General features: G+C 44.0%; 1 protein-coding gene across 2 annotated transcripts in view; it reads left to right on the forward strand.

Moving 5' to 3' along the window:
- Positions 1-13,306, forward strand: part of ADCY1 (adenylate cyclase 1) — a 140,829-nt gene that overhangs the window by 51,085 nt on the left and 76,438 nt on the right. The gene's annotated exons all lie outside the window — the stretch shown is intronic.

The following is a 13,306-nucleotide window of genomic DNA, read 5'->3' on the forward strand; positions in this document are numbered from 1 at the left end:
ACTGCAAACAGAGCTGGTGATTGCAACCCCTCGTTCTGGGCTCTACTGGAGCAGGCCTGATTCTGGGTCTGCCACCCTCCTGGGATTGAAACTTGTCAGCTGGGGGCCCAGTTGCTGATGCCTCCTGATGCCTGCAGGCAGTGACCACCCTTGCGTGCTGGGGTTTTGAAAGACCTTCCTTGGACCAGTCACATCTGGCAGCCAAGTTCTGCTGAACGTCGGGCCAAGGCCATACCAACAGCCTTGGCTTGTAATGCGCATGTTTGGAAGCAAAGATGAGCAAGCCAGCCAAACCTCCTTGTACAGAGGTTTGCCCTCCTGGGACTTACTCACATTGGCCATAAGGCTTCTGAGGGGCTGGCACAGTCACCCTTTCTCCCCACAGAATGTGCTGTGTTTAGAGACAGGACATGTGGGACTGGGATCTGAGCTGCAGAAGCCAACAGACGTTGCAGGCCCAGAGAGAGCACATCTGTTGCATGGCATCGATATCCTACCCCTCCTTTTCCTCTGCTGCCCATGGATACATTGTACTGCTCATCAGTCATCAGATTGAAAGCTAGAATGTGCCCTGGTTGCATGTGATGGAACTTCCCCTCTTGCCATTCACCTGGCGCATCCTCCCTGAGATTTTCACGTCCAGCCTGTGCAGGAAGGGTCGGCTTCTGCAGGACGACTGACCATGGACACAGAAAGTCTCCTCTTTCCAAGGGGGAAGGGGAGGAGGGAGTCTGGTGTCAGGAGAGCCCAGGATATGATGCTTTTCAGGGCCACTGACCCACCTGAGTTTCCTTGGACCCCAGACACCTAGCATCCCTGCCCTGTGAGGGTGTGAGAGGAGCACAGTGAGATGGAGCCCAGTTCAGGTTCACCTCTTGTCCAGCCTCCAGGTGGTCAGGGAGGGGCGCTGAGGTCAGTGTGAGACGAAGCAGTGAGGGGCAGTGAGCTCTGTTCAGCAAGGCAGAACCTTTTCAGAGGAGGTGGCAGTGAAGTGTCTTGGGGGAAAATGTGGATGCTCCCTCAATGAAGGAGGGGAGAGGAAGGCACCTTGATAAGGGGCTGGCTTGTGCAGAGTCCTGAGGGGCATTCTGAGCACAGGGCAGGGCTGGGCAGGACAGAGCCAGGCGGTGTCACACGATCTGAGGCCAGTGAGACTTGCCATACATGGCAGCAGTTAGCGGGACCCACTAGAGGTAGGAGAAAACTTGGGAGCCTGTTGCAGACACCTGATTAGGGAGAGAGGTTAAGGTAGGAGGGGTAGGGGGGAAAGAGGGTGGGCATGGGGGATTTTGGACGCTGCTTTCTTTGGAAGATCCCTGTGGGGAAGAAAAGGTCTTGAGATCCAGTTGTAAAGTCACTGTTTAGTTTTCCAGTAAACAGTGGAAAAGATCAGCACCTTTTACTTTTCCAATAAACAGTGGAAAAGTAAACTGACTTTACAACTGGATCTCAAGACCTTTTTTTCCCCACAGAAATCTTTGTGGGTAGTGACACCCCATTGATAGCCTGAGCCAATGTTCCACAGCAGCCCGTTTGGGAAAGCCCACTTCATCTTTCTGCTGGGCAATGCCCTTGCAGAGCTTCTGGTCTGCAGTGCCCTTGCAGTCTTATCTGGGCCATCCACTAGGCTTGTCCCCTGGACTGTGCAGCCAGTGTTGTGTCCTGGGCCTGCTCCTGCTTCCCACCCCTTCAGCAGGAAGCTAGTCATCTTGGGAGCTTTTCTCTGGAGGGTCCCGCTTGGCCCCACCTGGGCCTTTTCTCTCTCACTGTGCTTGGAGCTGGTGCTGGGTCCTCCACTCCTACCATCTGATTCTGTCTTCCTGGCAGTCCTGAGATCAGTACCTTTGTCTGTGAGGGGACAGGACCCACATTGGGCCAGCGCAGGCCCTTTGCAGTCCTGCTGTAGACTCCCTGGGGCTCTAGTTCTCTTATGAGGCACCTTATTTCAGCCCAGTTGCTTTGCAGTTTCTTTCTTTGATAAAGAAGTGCTGCCTCCTAGGAGAGGCTGAAGATGTTATGGAGAGCTGCCTGCTGCCCATGGTGCTGGACTGTCACCCTGGTCCCAGGCCTTGGCATCTGCTGTTCCTTTCTATCTGTGCCACTGTCCAGGGTATATGGGTGGGGGCTCTGGGCCTGTTTTGAGGCATCATCACATGCTCTCTCATCTCGTGTTTCCATGTTCCAAGTGACTCCTTGAAACCTACTTGGCTCTTTTGCCAGGACACTGATTCATGCCTAGGATGCTGGCTTACATACTTTTATCAAGAAGAATGTGCATGCATCAGAGAGTGGGTGATGTACATGGTGGAGAGGCCTGATGGGCCAAGTGGAGTGAGAGATGTGTTGAGATGTGTGTGCCTGTACATACGTGTGTGAGTGTGCGCATGTGTGAGCATGCATGTGCACACATGTATACACATAAATGTGTGAACATGGGTGTGCATGTGTGGGAATGTACGTGAGTGAGCCTGTGTGCCTGCAAATGCATGTGTGTTATGTGTGTATGTGTGTTACATGTGTGAGTGCTTACATGAACACACGTGTGTACGTGTTGTAGGTTAGCATGCATGTGGTATATATATAAGTATGTATGTATGTGTGTACCTGTGTGACTGTGCATCTGTACATGCATGTAAGTGCCTGTGTGTCCCCTGTGGGTCACCACCTTTGGTTGGGAACATTCTCCTGGAGTCCTTTGGCAACACAGAACACAGTCACCTCATGAGAAATGGGGACTAAGCTGACATGATTTTGTGTCAGGGGAGTCTGTCCTCTTGACTTCCCATGTATGCACAGATGTGTGTATTGCGGACACCGGCTGAAGCACAAAGCCCTGTGCTTCCCAGTGACCATGCAGGATTGTGGTGTTATCCCATGTCCAAGAGGAGACTGAGGGTCAGGGAGGACCAACTACTTCCTAGAGGCTTGATGGCTCTGGACCCAGCAGCCCCTAATGTGAGGCTCTCTGCCTGGGGTTAGCTGACTAGGTCTGTGAAGGGCAGATAGTAAATATTTCAGGCTCTGTGGGTTACATATGGTTTCTGTTGCAACAACTCAACTCTGCGTTGGAGCATGGAAGCAGCCACAAATACTTAAACAAATGGGTGTGACTGTTCACCCGTAGAACTTCACAAAACAAGGAGTGGTCCACGGCCTCAGCATGCCAGTCTCTGCTCTAAAGCATGACACCTGAACAGTGTTATGTTTAAAGACATCCATGCGCCCTGTCTTTGCTGTGTGTCTGCCCAGCAGCTGGGCAGTGGCTGATGTGTTGGCTTCTGGGCGGTGGAGTGTCCTGGGAATCAGCCCCATGGAGCCTCCAGGTTGTGCTGCTGGCCGCCTTTGTTCTTGGGGACGCTGTTTCTGCATAGCAGGGCTGACAGTGCTGGCAGAGGTTAGGATATCATTACAGCTGCAAGATGCCTTCATGTAGCCCTTGAATTCTGCCAGTTGAGAGCTCCAGGTGCCCATGAGGAGCACAGCAGAGAGAACTGGACCAGCAGTCCCTGCAGCAGCATAAATAGCATCACCCCCAATAACTACAACTCTGGTGTAAAGTGGCTGCTCAGTCCCAGCAACATTTGAGTCTGAGCTGAAGAGAATATTTTCTGGTTTCTAGGAACACATTATTGTAAATGGGATCCATTTGGGCATGAAGCCCTTGATCACATGGGAGCAGACAGGGGCTCGATTAGGGATCTCGCCAGCCAGGCAGAAAGGAGGATGGGGCCTTGCCCTAGTGCACTGATGCCACCACAGAGTGACAGCCTTGGGGTGTAGAGGGCGCGGCAGTGTGTGGGTGGGGGCACATATTGACCAGCAATTGTTTTATAGCACTAGAGGGCCAGGAGGTGATGCTCCGATGTGAGCAGATGCAGGCACAAGGGGCTGGGCCTGTTTCTTCTCTTGACCCCTGCCCTCAAAATCAGGGTGGAACTTTAAGAGCCTTAGTTGAAAGTCTTGAGTTTGGCTGCACTGTGCAACATGAGGAGACAAAGGCCAAGTTGGTGACCTCACAGAAGTCTTTGTAACATCCTGGCCAGGACATGATGTCATCTTCATTCTAAGAGTGAGCAGAATGAGGCTCATGTGATAAAGCAACATCCCCAGAGCCACAGCCAGGATTGGAAGTGGTGTCATTATGGCTCCAAAGCCTGTCTTCCTAGAAGAGAACTCCTACTCATCCTTGAAAGCCCCAAAGACCATCTTTTCTCTAGGTCTCTGCCCATTGGGCCTCTGACCTTTCATCAGCCTTCTGTGGAATGGGTGCATCCTGTCCAGCTAACCCTACTCATTCATCACAGTATGGCGGTTTTGCAGGGAGGCGCTGGCCTGTGGACAGCCCATACACATGTCTGAGTTGGCACTGAGTTCCAGTGCTGACCATGGAGCCTGGCACACAATGGCTATCCCTGCCTGTTTAAGTGGGATGGTGCCATGCCAGTGTGTCCACTCCAATGGATTCTAGACTCCTTGGCCTGTTACCTGAGGCTGGGGAACCTCTGATGGGGCCCACATATGAGAATGGCCAGAGGAGGGGCTGGGGTGGCCTACAACAGGCACTTGTTGGCCAGGAGCCTCATTTGGAGAAGCTGAGTTGGGCTGGGAGCAGGATCAGTACCTGGGAGAGCTGGCTGTGGGTTTATTAGGGCTCAGCTATCTGCGCATGATGGCTTTGAAGAGCACCGGCCACTCCTTACCCTCCCTGTTGCTGTAAATAGGCTCCAGAATCCACTCGTGGAGAGATGCATCTGCAGAGCAAGCACAAGTCTGACTGGCTGTCACCAGGTGGTAGTGAGTGCCCTGTGGGGATAGAGGGAGGATGCCAAGCTCCCCGAGACTCCCAGTGCCCACTTCACATATGCACAGCTGTGGCTGAGCGTGAGGCTGCCCCTGGCAGGCTCCTGGTGGGGTGGTTCTTTGCTGTTTCTCATGTGTGATTGAGAAGCAAGTGTCATGTCACCTAGGACACCTTAAGGTGGATTCTTGGGCCGTATCCAGAACCACTCATCAAAGTCCTAGGGATAAAGAATCTGCATTTTGCTAACTCCCTGGATTTTGCAGGCCAGAGGCTGAGAGCCACTCTCTAAAGCTTGTGCTCATATACAGACCGCTGGGCCTCAGAGGTGGGTCCCTTGGCATTCTCCACTCTGACCCCATGGGTTTTCCTCACACCCCAACCTTCCAGCCAAGTGAGCCTGTCGCTTTCCCTACATGGAGACCTCGGTTTCCACCATCCATCTCCATGCTCCTGCCCCTAATAGAGCCCCTCCAGGCCCCTGCACAGTTTACAGTGAGCAGAATGGAAACGCATATTTCTTCACACAGCAGGGAAAGTGTTTCCCTGTCCTGGGATCCTTGCAGAGTGACCTGCCCAGACCCTACCAGAGGTGGAGGGTGAGTGGTTTCTGGGGGAAGCGGGGTATATGAGGAGGCACCTCCACCTTCCCCAAGGCAGGACAGCCCATGGGCCATGTTTTGGTGTCTTTAGGAAAATTATTTATTAAGAAGTTCTCAAATATGTTTGGATGACTTTTTGAATACAAAGTGAATCTGTCAATTTTCCTGGGAAAGGTTTACGTAACACTCTGTCTTCTGCAACCTGGCATGCTTCTTTCTTCCAACAAACTGCACCACGTGTGGCCTAATAGTGCCCGCCTTCCAGTAATGTGTGTGAGTTCTGTGGTTCAGTGCCTCTGGGATATGTTACACCTCACCGGGATTTCCATAGCAGCTCCTCGTGGGGTGAGCACATGGAGCTCTGCTTCCCGTTTCAAACCTTTCCTCGGCTTCCCACTGTCCTTGGTGGCACAGGGGACTCCTTACTTTGGAGGTATGATTGACTGATAATGAGCTGCATGTGTGTATGGTTCTGTTCGTTTGGGCATATGTACACATGTGTGAAGCCATCACCACAGTCGAAATGCTGAGCATATCCTTCAGTGTTTCCCAGACCCTTTGCAATCCCTCTGTCCTCCCACTTCCTATTTTACTCTCTCCCTGTGTCCAGGCAACTACTAATCTGCTTTCTATCACTACAAATAAGTTTGAATTTTCTAGAATCTTATATATATGGAACAAGGCAATATGTACTCTACTTTGTCTGGCTTTTCTTCACTGAGCATAATTGTTTTGAGATTCATCCAATTTGTTGCATGTGTCCGTACTTCATTCCTTTTCATTGCTTAGAAGCATCCCATTTTGTAGCTGTACTGAAGCATGTCTGTTTATTCACTTTTTGATGGGCATTTGGGTTATTTCTAGGTTTGGGTTATTACAAATAAAGCTGCTATGGACATTCATGTACAAGTCTATGTATGGATATTCAATTCTCTGGGGTAAATACCTAGAAGTAGAATGCCTAAAAAACATGGTAGATGTATGCTTAACTTTTTATGAAACAGATACAATGTTTTCAGAGTTATTGTAGCATTTCACATTCCCATCAGCAGTGTATGAGTTCCAGTTGCTCCACATCCTCATCGGCACTTGATGTCAGTCTTTTTAATTTTAGTTTTTTTCCTAATAGGCATGTGGTGCTATTTTATTGTGGTTTTAATTTCCTATTTTTTAATAGCTGATGTGGTTGAGCATCTTTTCATTGCTTATTGGCCACTCATATTATCTTTTTGGTGAAGTGTCTGTTGAAACCTTTTGACCACTTCCTTTTATTTGGGTTGATTTTTTTCTTTTTGTAAAGTTTTGAGCATTCTTTATATGTTCTACATACAAGTCCTCCATCAGATATATGATCCCTCAGACTTTGGCTTGTTTATTCTCTTAACAGTGTTGTTTGAGGAGCAGGAAGTTTTAGTGTTTATGAAGTCCAATTTATCAGTTTTTTTAATGCATTGTAACTTCCATGTTGTATTTAAAAAAATCTTTGCCCAAAGTGCTGTAACTGTGCGTTGGCTTCCCAAGGCTACTGTGGTGCATTACCACAAACTTGGTGGCTTGAAACAAGAGAAATTTCTTTTCTCACAGTTTTGGAGGCCCAAATTCTGAAATCAATATTGCTTGGCCAAAATCCAGATATTCGCAGAACCATACTCCATCCAGAGGTTCCAAAGGAGAATTCGTCCCTTAACTCTTACATCCTCTCTTGGCTGTTGGAATTCCTTGGCTTGTGGGCACATCACTCCAGTCTCCCTCTGTCTTGATATTGCTGCCTGCTCCTCTTCATTATTCTGTTTTCTCTCTTTCTCTGCCTTTTCCCCCTCCCTCCCTCTTTCCTTCCCTTTCTCTGTATGTGTGTAAAATTTCCTCCTGCTTCATTTTTATAAGGGTACATGTCATTGTATTCAGGGCTCATCTGGATAATCCAAGATGGTTTCCCCATTTTAAGATCCTTAATTTATTACCTTACAAAGATCTTTGTTTTTGTTTGCTTTGTTTTGTGTTTTGCCATGTAAGTTTGCATTTACAGATTCCAGAAATTTGACCATGGGTGTCTTTGGGTGGTTGAGGAGGCATGGAATTTCAGCCTACCACACACTATGAGCAGCCATCCAAAATCTCCCTGGATTTCAGTCTCCTGATTCAAAAATAAGACTAAATATGACTATTTCGGTTGGTTAGTGAGAAAGTAATGGAAAGTAAAATAATAAAAAGTCTAAAGCATCTAGCACAGTGCCTAGGATAGGGTTTGCACTCAATGTATGATCATTATCATTGTTACCAGGAAAGCTGTGATCAGCGGGGTCAGTGTTTTTAAAACTATGTGAGTATTTGAAAATCCAACTTGAAAATCATTGAGACCCTCCAACATAAAGATAAACTCATTTTAAAAATCCCATCAAGTTCTTAATTATATAACCAGATAACATTTGATGCTAGAAATTGTCCATTTATCAGCTTTGTCTGTTTTAGAGAATTGTCAAATAACGCTATCCTTATTACCATTATAATGCAGTTGGATTCCATTTTAACTCTGCAAATGTCCTCTCATTCTGCTGTGTGCAGGAAACTGCTAATCACTGGTACGTGCATATGTAAGGAGAATACAATCTGTGACTTAGTCTGCCTCACAATCCATCAGGGGAACAAAAGTTTTCCTTAAATACTTGTTTTATAGAGCACATACTATATCACAAGTAAATTGAATATTATTTCACTTATTCACCATTTTATAAGCTCTGCATCCAAACTTGAAAACAAACGTCATCCACAAAAAGTCAAAGCATTTGATGGAATTATCAGATTAATGTTTAATAAGGTGTAAACACAACATAGAGTATTCATAATTTTTGTGCGCATGTGAATTTCCATAGCTTTACAAGTACACATTGTCCTAAGGAAAACTCACCTGAGAAAGATACACAAATAATCACAGTCATTTGTTTCATTTGCCAGCTATCTAAGCCAAGCCTGCATATCCCTTCATCTCAGAGTAAGGTTGCAAAGTAAATAAATATATACTTACGTAGAATAAAGTAAAAATCTTTGCCTAACCAAAGTCACACATTTTCTCCTGTGTTTTCTTCTAGGGGTTTTATAGTTTGAGGTTTTACATTTAAGTTTATAATACATTTGGAGTTAATTTTTGTATATGTTTCGAGGTATGGGTCAAAGCTGGATTTTTTGGGTTGTTATCTTGATATCTAATTGTCCCAGAATCATTTACTGAAAAGACCATCATTTCTCTACTGAATTCCCTTTCCAAAATGTTAGAAAAATCACTTGTCCATATGTAGTTGAATGTATTTCTGGATTTAAAAAAATTCTGTTCCATTAACCTATGTGTTTATCTTGACATCAAAAACCACATACCCTGGCCCTGTAGTTTTATGTTTTGTCTGGAATCAGGTCCTGTGTTTTATCCAACTTTATGGTTCTTTTTCAAAGTGATTTTGGCTATTCTAGGTGCTTTGCTTTTCCATGTGAATTTTATAATCAATTTGTCAGTTTCTGTAACAAAGCCTGCTGGAATTTTGTTTGGGATTTGTGTTGAATCTATGTTACCAACCTTGGGAGGATTAACATTTAAAAAATAGTCTTCTGATTCACAAACACCATATGTTTGTTTAGATTTATTTAGATATTCTTTAATTTTTTCTCAGAAAAAATGTATAGAAAAAAATTCTATGCATTTCTCAGAAATGTATAGTTTTCAGTGTATATGTAGTTCTTTTTTCTTTCTTTTTTCTTTTCTTTTTTTTTTTTTTGAGATAGGACCTCTTTCTGTTACCCAGGCTGGAGTGTAATGGTGCAATCACAGGTCACTGCAGCCTCCACCTCCTGGACTCAAGCAATCCTTCTGCTTCAGCATCCTGAGTAGCTGGGACGACAGGCACATGCTATCATGCTCAGCTAATTTTTAATTTTTTTTTTTTTTTTTTTTTTTTTTTTTGTGTGTGTGGATACTGGGTCTCACCATGTTGCCCAGGCTGGTCTCGAACTCCTGAGCTCGACGGATGCTCTTGTCTTGGCCTTGCAAAGTTGTAGGGATTACAGGCATGAACCACCATGCTCGGCCAGTGTATATGTATTTTATCAGATTTATTCCTAAGTAGCTCCTAGTTGTTTCTTTTTTAGATGGTAGGTCTTGCTGTGTTGCCTAGGTTGGAGTGCAGTGGTGTGATCTTGGCTCACTGCAATCTCTGCCTCCTAGGTTCAAGTGATTCTCCTACCTCAGCCTCCAGAGTAGCTGAGATTACAGGCACACACCACCATGTCCAGCTAATTTTTGTATTTTTGGTAAAGACGAGGTTTCACCATGTTGTCCAGGCTGGTCTCGAACTCCTGGCCTCAAGTGATCCGCCTGCCTCGGCCTTCCAAAAGTCCTAGTATTACAGGTGTGAGCCACCACACCTGGCCAATGCTACTGATTTTTAGCTTTTAATTTCTGATTGTTCATTACTAGTATAGCAAAATACAGTTGACCCTTGAACATCATGGATTTGAACTGTGTGGATCCACTTATACAAGGGTTTTTTTCAATAAATATATTGGAAAATATTTTGGAGATTTGTGATAGTTTGGAAAAACTCACAGATGAACTGCGTAGCCTAGAAATATTGAAAACGTTAAGAAAAGGTTGCATATGCCATGAGTGCATAAAGGATTATACATGTATTTAGGTTGGTGCAAAAGCAATTGTGGTTTTTGACTTTAAAAGTAATAGCAGGGCCGGGCGCGGTGGCTCACACCTGTAATCCCAGCACTTTGGGAGGCCGAGGCAGGCGGATCATGAGGTCAAGAGATCAAGACCATTCTGGCCAACATGGTGAAACCCCATCTCTACTAAAAGTACAAAAATTAGCTGAGTGTGGTGGCACGTACCTGTAGTCCCAGCTGCTTGGGAAGCTGAGGCAGGAGAATCGCTTGAACCCGGGAGGCAGAGGTTGCCGTGAACTGAGATCGTGCCACTGCACTCCAGCCTGGTGACAGAGCAAGACATCATCTAAAAAAAAAAAAAAAAAAAAAAAGGTAATAGCAAAAACCGTAATTACTTAAATTACTTACAGCAGCAAAAACCACAATTACTTTTGTACCAACCTAAATAGATACTAGCTTATTTATGTGTTAATCAACTGTTAATATTATTGGTAAGGTTTCTGCTCAATGGTAGCTATGTTTTTGGGGGTAGTCAAAAGTTATACATGGATTTTCAACTCTATGGGGGTTGTCACTCCTAACCTGTGTTTTGCTCAAGGGCCAACCGTACAGTTGAGTTTTTGTATTAGTAAACTATTCTGAAACTCTGCTGAACTCACTTATTTCTAGTAGGTTTCCGTATACATACATTTTCTGCATAAATCATCATGCTGTTTGCAAATGAAGACAGATTTTCTTCTTCCTTTCCCACTTGGGTGCCTTTTATTTCTGTTTTCTTGCCTTCTTTTACTGACTCGAACCGCCAGTACAATGTCGAATAGAAGTGTCAAGAGCAGGCATTCTTGTCTTGTTCCCAACATTAGGGGAAGGCATTCTGTCTTGCATCATTAAATATGATATTACCAGTTGGATTTTTTGTGGATACTTTTTATCAAGTTGAGCAAGTTTTCCTTTTATTTCTAGTTTGCTGAGTTTCTAATTTGCTGAGTTTTTTTTTTTTTTTTTTTTTTGAATCAGAAATGGATGTTGAAATCTGTCTAATTCTTTTGCATCTATTGGAAGGATCACATGGTTTTTCTTTTTAGTTTGCTCATAGAATGAATTACATCGATTGATGGTAGGATATCTAAACATCCTTTTGTTCCTTGGACAAGCCCTACTTGGACATAAAGATGGTCCCCGACTTATGATACTCCTGAGTAGCTGGGATTACAGGTGCCCGCAACCATGCCAAGCTGATTTTTGTAATTTTAGTAGAGAAGGGTTTTCACCATGTTGGCCAGGCTGGTCTCAAACTCCGAACCTCAGGGAATGCGTCCGCCTCAGCCTCCCAAGGTGCTGGGATTACAGATGTGAGCCTCCATGCCCAGCCTGTTTGTGTCTTTTTATTTAAAGTTTGTTCCTAGTTAGTTTTGCTTTTTTTTTTTTTTTTTTTTTTTTTTTTTAACCTAAGGTGACAATCTCTGCTTTCAACTGGGGTATTTGGACTATTTGTGTTAGTGATGTGGTTAGGTTTAGTCTGTCCTCTTGCCATTCACTTTCTGTTTGTCTCATTTGTTCTTTGTTCCCTTTTTTGTTTTCTTTGGCCATTTTGCCAATTTATTATGTTTTATGATTCCATCTCACTGCCTTTACTGGCTTATAACTCTTTGTGTTGTTATTTTTGTGGTTGCTTTAAAGTTTATAATAGATATTTTAACTTTTAGCAGTCTACCATCACATGATTTATTAATTACAGCATAAGAAACTTACAATTGTATACATCTGTTTCTTCCTTCTTGGCCTTTATGACGTTGTTGCTGTACATTTTACTTTTTCTTGTGTTATAAACTCCATTTTACATTTTATTTACACAGTCAGTTCTCTTTCAAAGCAATTTAAACAGTAAAAATATCTGATCTGTTTATTCATGTAGTAACTATTTCCTTTGCTTTTCATTCATTTATGCAGTCAATATTTCTTTGTGTTTTATATTTCTGCCTAAATAATTCCTTTTGGCTGGGTGTGGTGGCTCATACCTGTAATCCTAGCACTTTGGAAGCTGAGATGGGAGGATCACTTGAGGCCAGGAGTTTGAGACCAGACTGTACAACATAATGAGACCCCATTTCTACAGAAAAAAAGGAAAAAAAAACTTAACTGGGTGTGGTGGCACATACCTATAGTCCTACTTATTTGGGAGGCTGAGGCAGGAGGATCACTTGAGCCCAGGAGTTTGAGACTGCAGTGAACTATGATCACATCACTGCACTGCAGCCTAGGTAACAGAGTGAGACCCTGTGTGTGAAAAAGTAAATAAAAGAATTTAAAAAAACATCTCTGATAGTGCTGGTATGTTGGTGATGAATTCTTTCAGTTTTTATACTTCTGAAAGACTCTTTTTTTGCCTCAGTTTTTTAAAATGTATTTTCACCGCATGGAGAGTTCTAGGTTGATAGTTTTGCTTTGTTTTCTTCAGAACTTTGAAGATGTTGTTCTATTGTCTTCTCTCATGTTGTCTCCAACAAGAAGTCTGCCATCAACTCTCTTCCTTTGTTTGAAATAGGTCTTCTCTGTCTACTTTTTTCTTTTTCTTTTCATCACTGGTTGTAAGAAATTTGATTTTGATGTGAATTTGAGTTTTCTTCATGTTTCCTGTGCTTGCAGTGTGTTGAGCTTGCATCTGTAGTTTTACAGTTAAATTGGTAAAAACACACACACACACACACACACACACACACACACACACACAAACCTGGGTGATCCTTTTTCAAATACATTTTATGACTTCTTCTCTTCTTCCTTCTGGGACATCAATTCCACATGTATTAAGGAGCTCCACTCTTGAGGGAGCCTGCAGCTCATTGGTGATTTTCTTCAACATTTTTGGATTCTTTTCCTTTCTATTTCATTTGGATAGTAGCTATTTTCTTCTGCAGTGTATGTCCCATCATTAATTCTATCCAGTGTAGTTTCCATCTCAGACACTCTAGTTTTCATCTTCAGAAGTTCGATTTGAATCTTGTTTCCCCTTGTTGAGGTAACTGCCTAGAAGTTCAAAATTGGAATGACCCAGTTCGCTCCTTTTTTTTTTCTGTATTACTTGTTTGTATTTTCTTTGTTCATTGATGGTGTTACGTGTTTTTCAAGTGTATGTTTTACTCTAATCTGCGTGAGTCAATTTTTGAGGAGCACGTAGGAAGATGTGTGTGCCTCGTATGTGCTGATCTTGTGTATGAGTCCCTGGTGTTGGCCATGCAGATGGCCCCTG

This window comes from Rhinopithecus roxellana, chromosome 6 (genome assembly GCF_007565055.1).
Source record: "Rhinopithecus roxellana isolate Shanxi Qingling chromosome 6, ASM756505v1, whole genome shotgun sequence".
In the NCBI taxonomy this organism is placed as follows: domain Eukaryota; kingdom Metazoa; phylum Chordata; class Mammalia; order Primates; family Cercopithecidae; genus Rhinopithecus; species Rhinopithecus roxellana.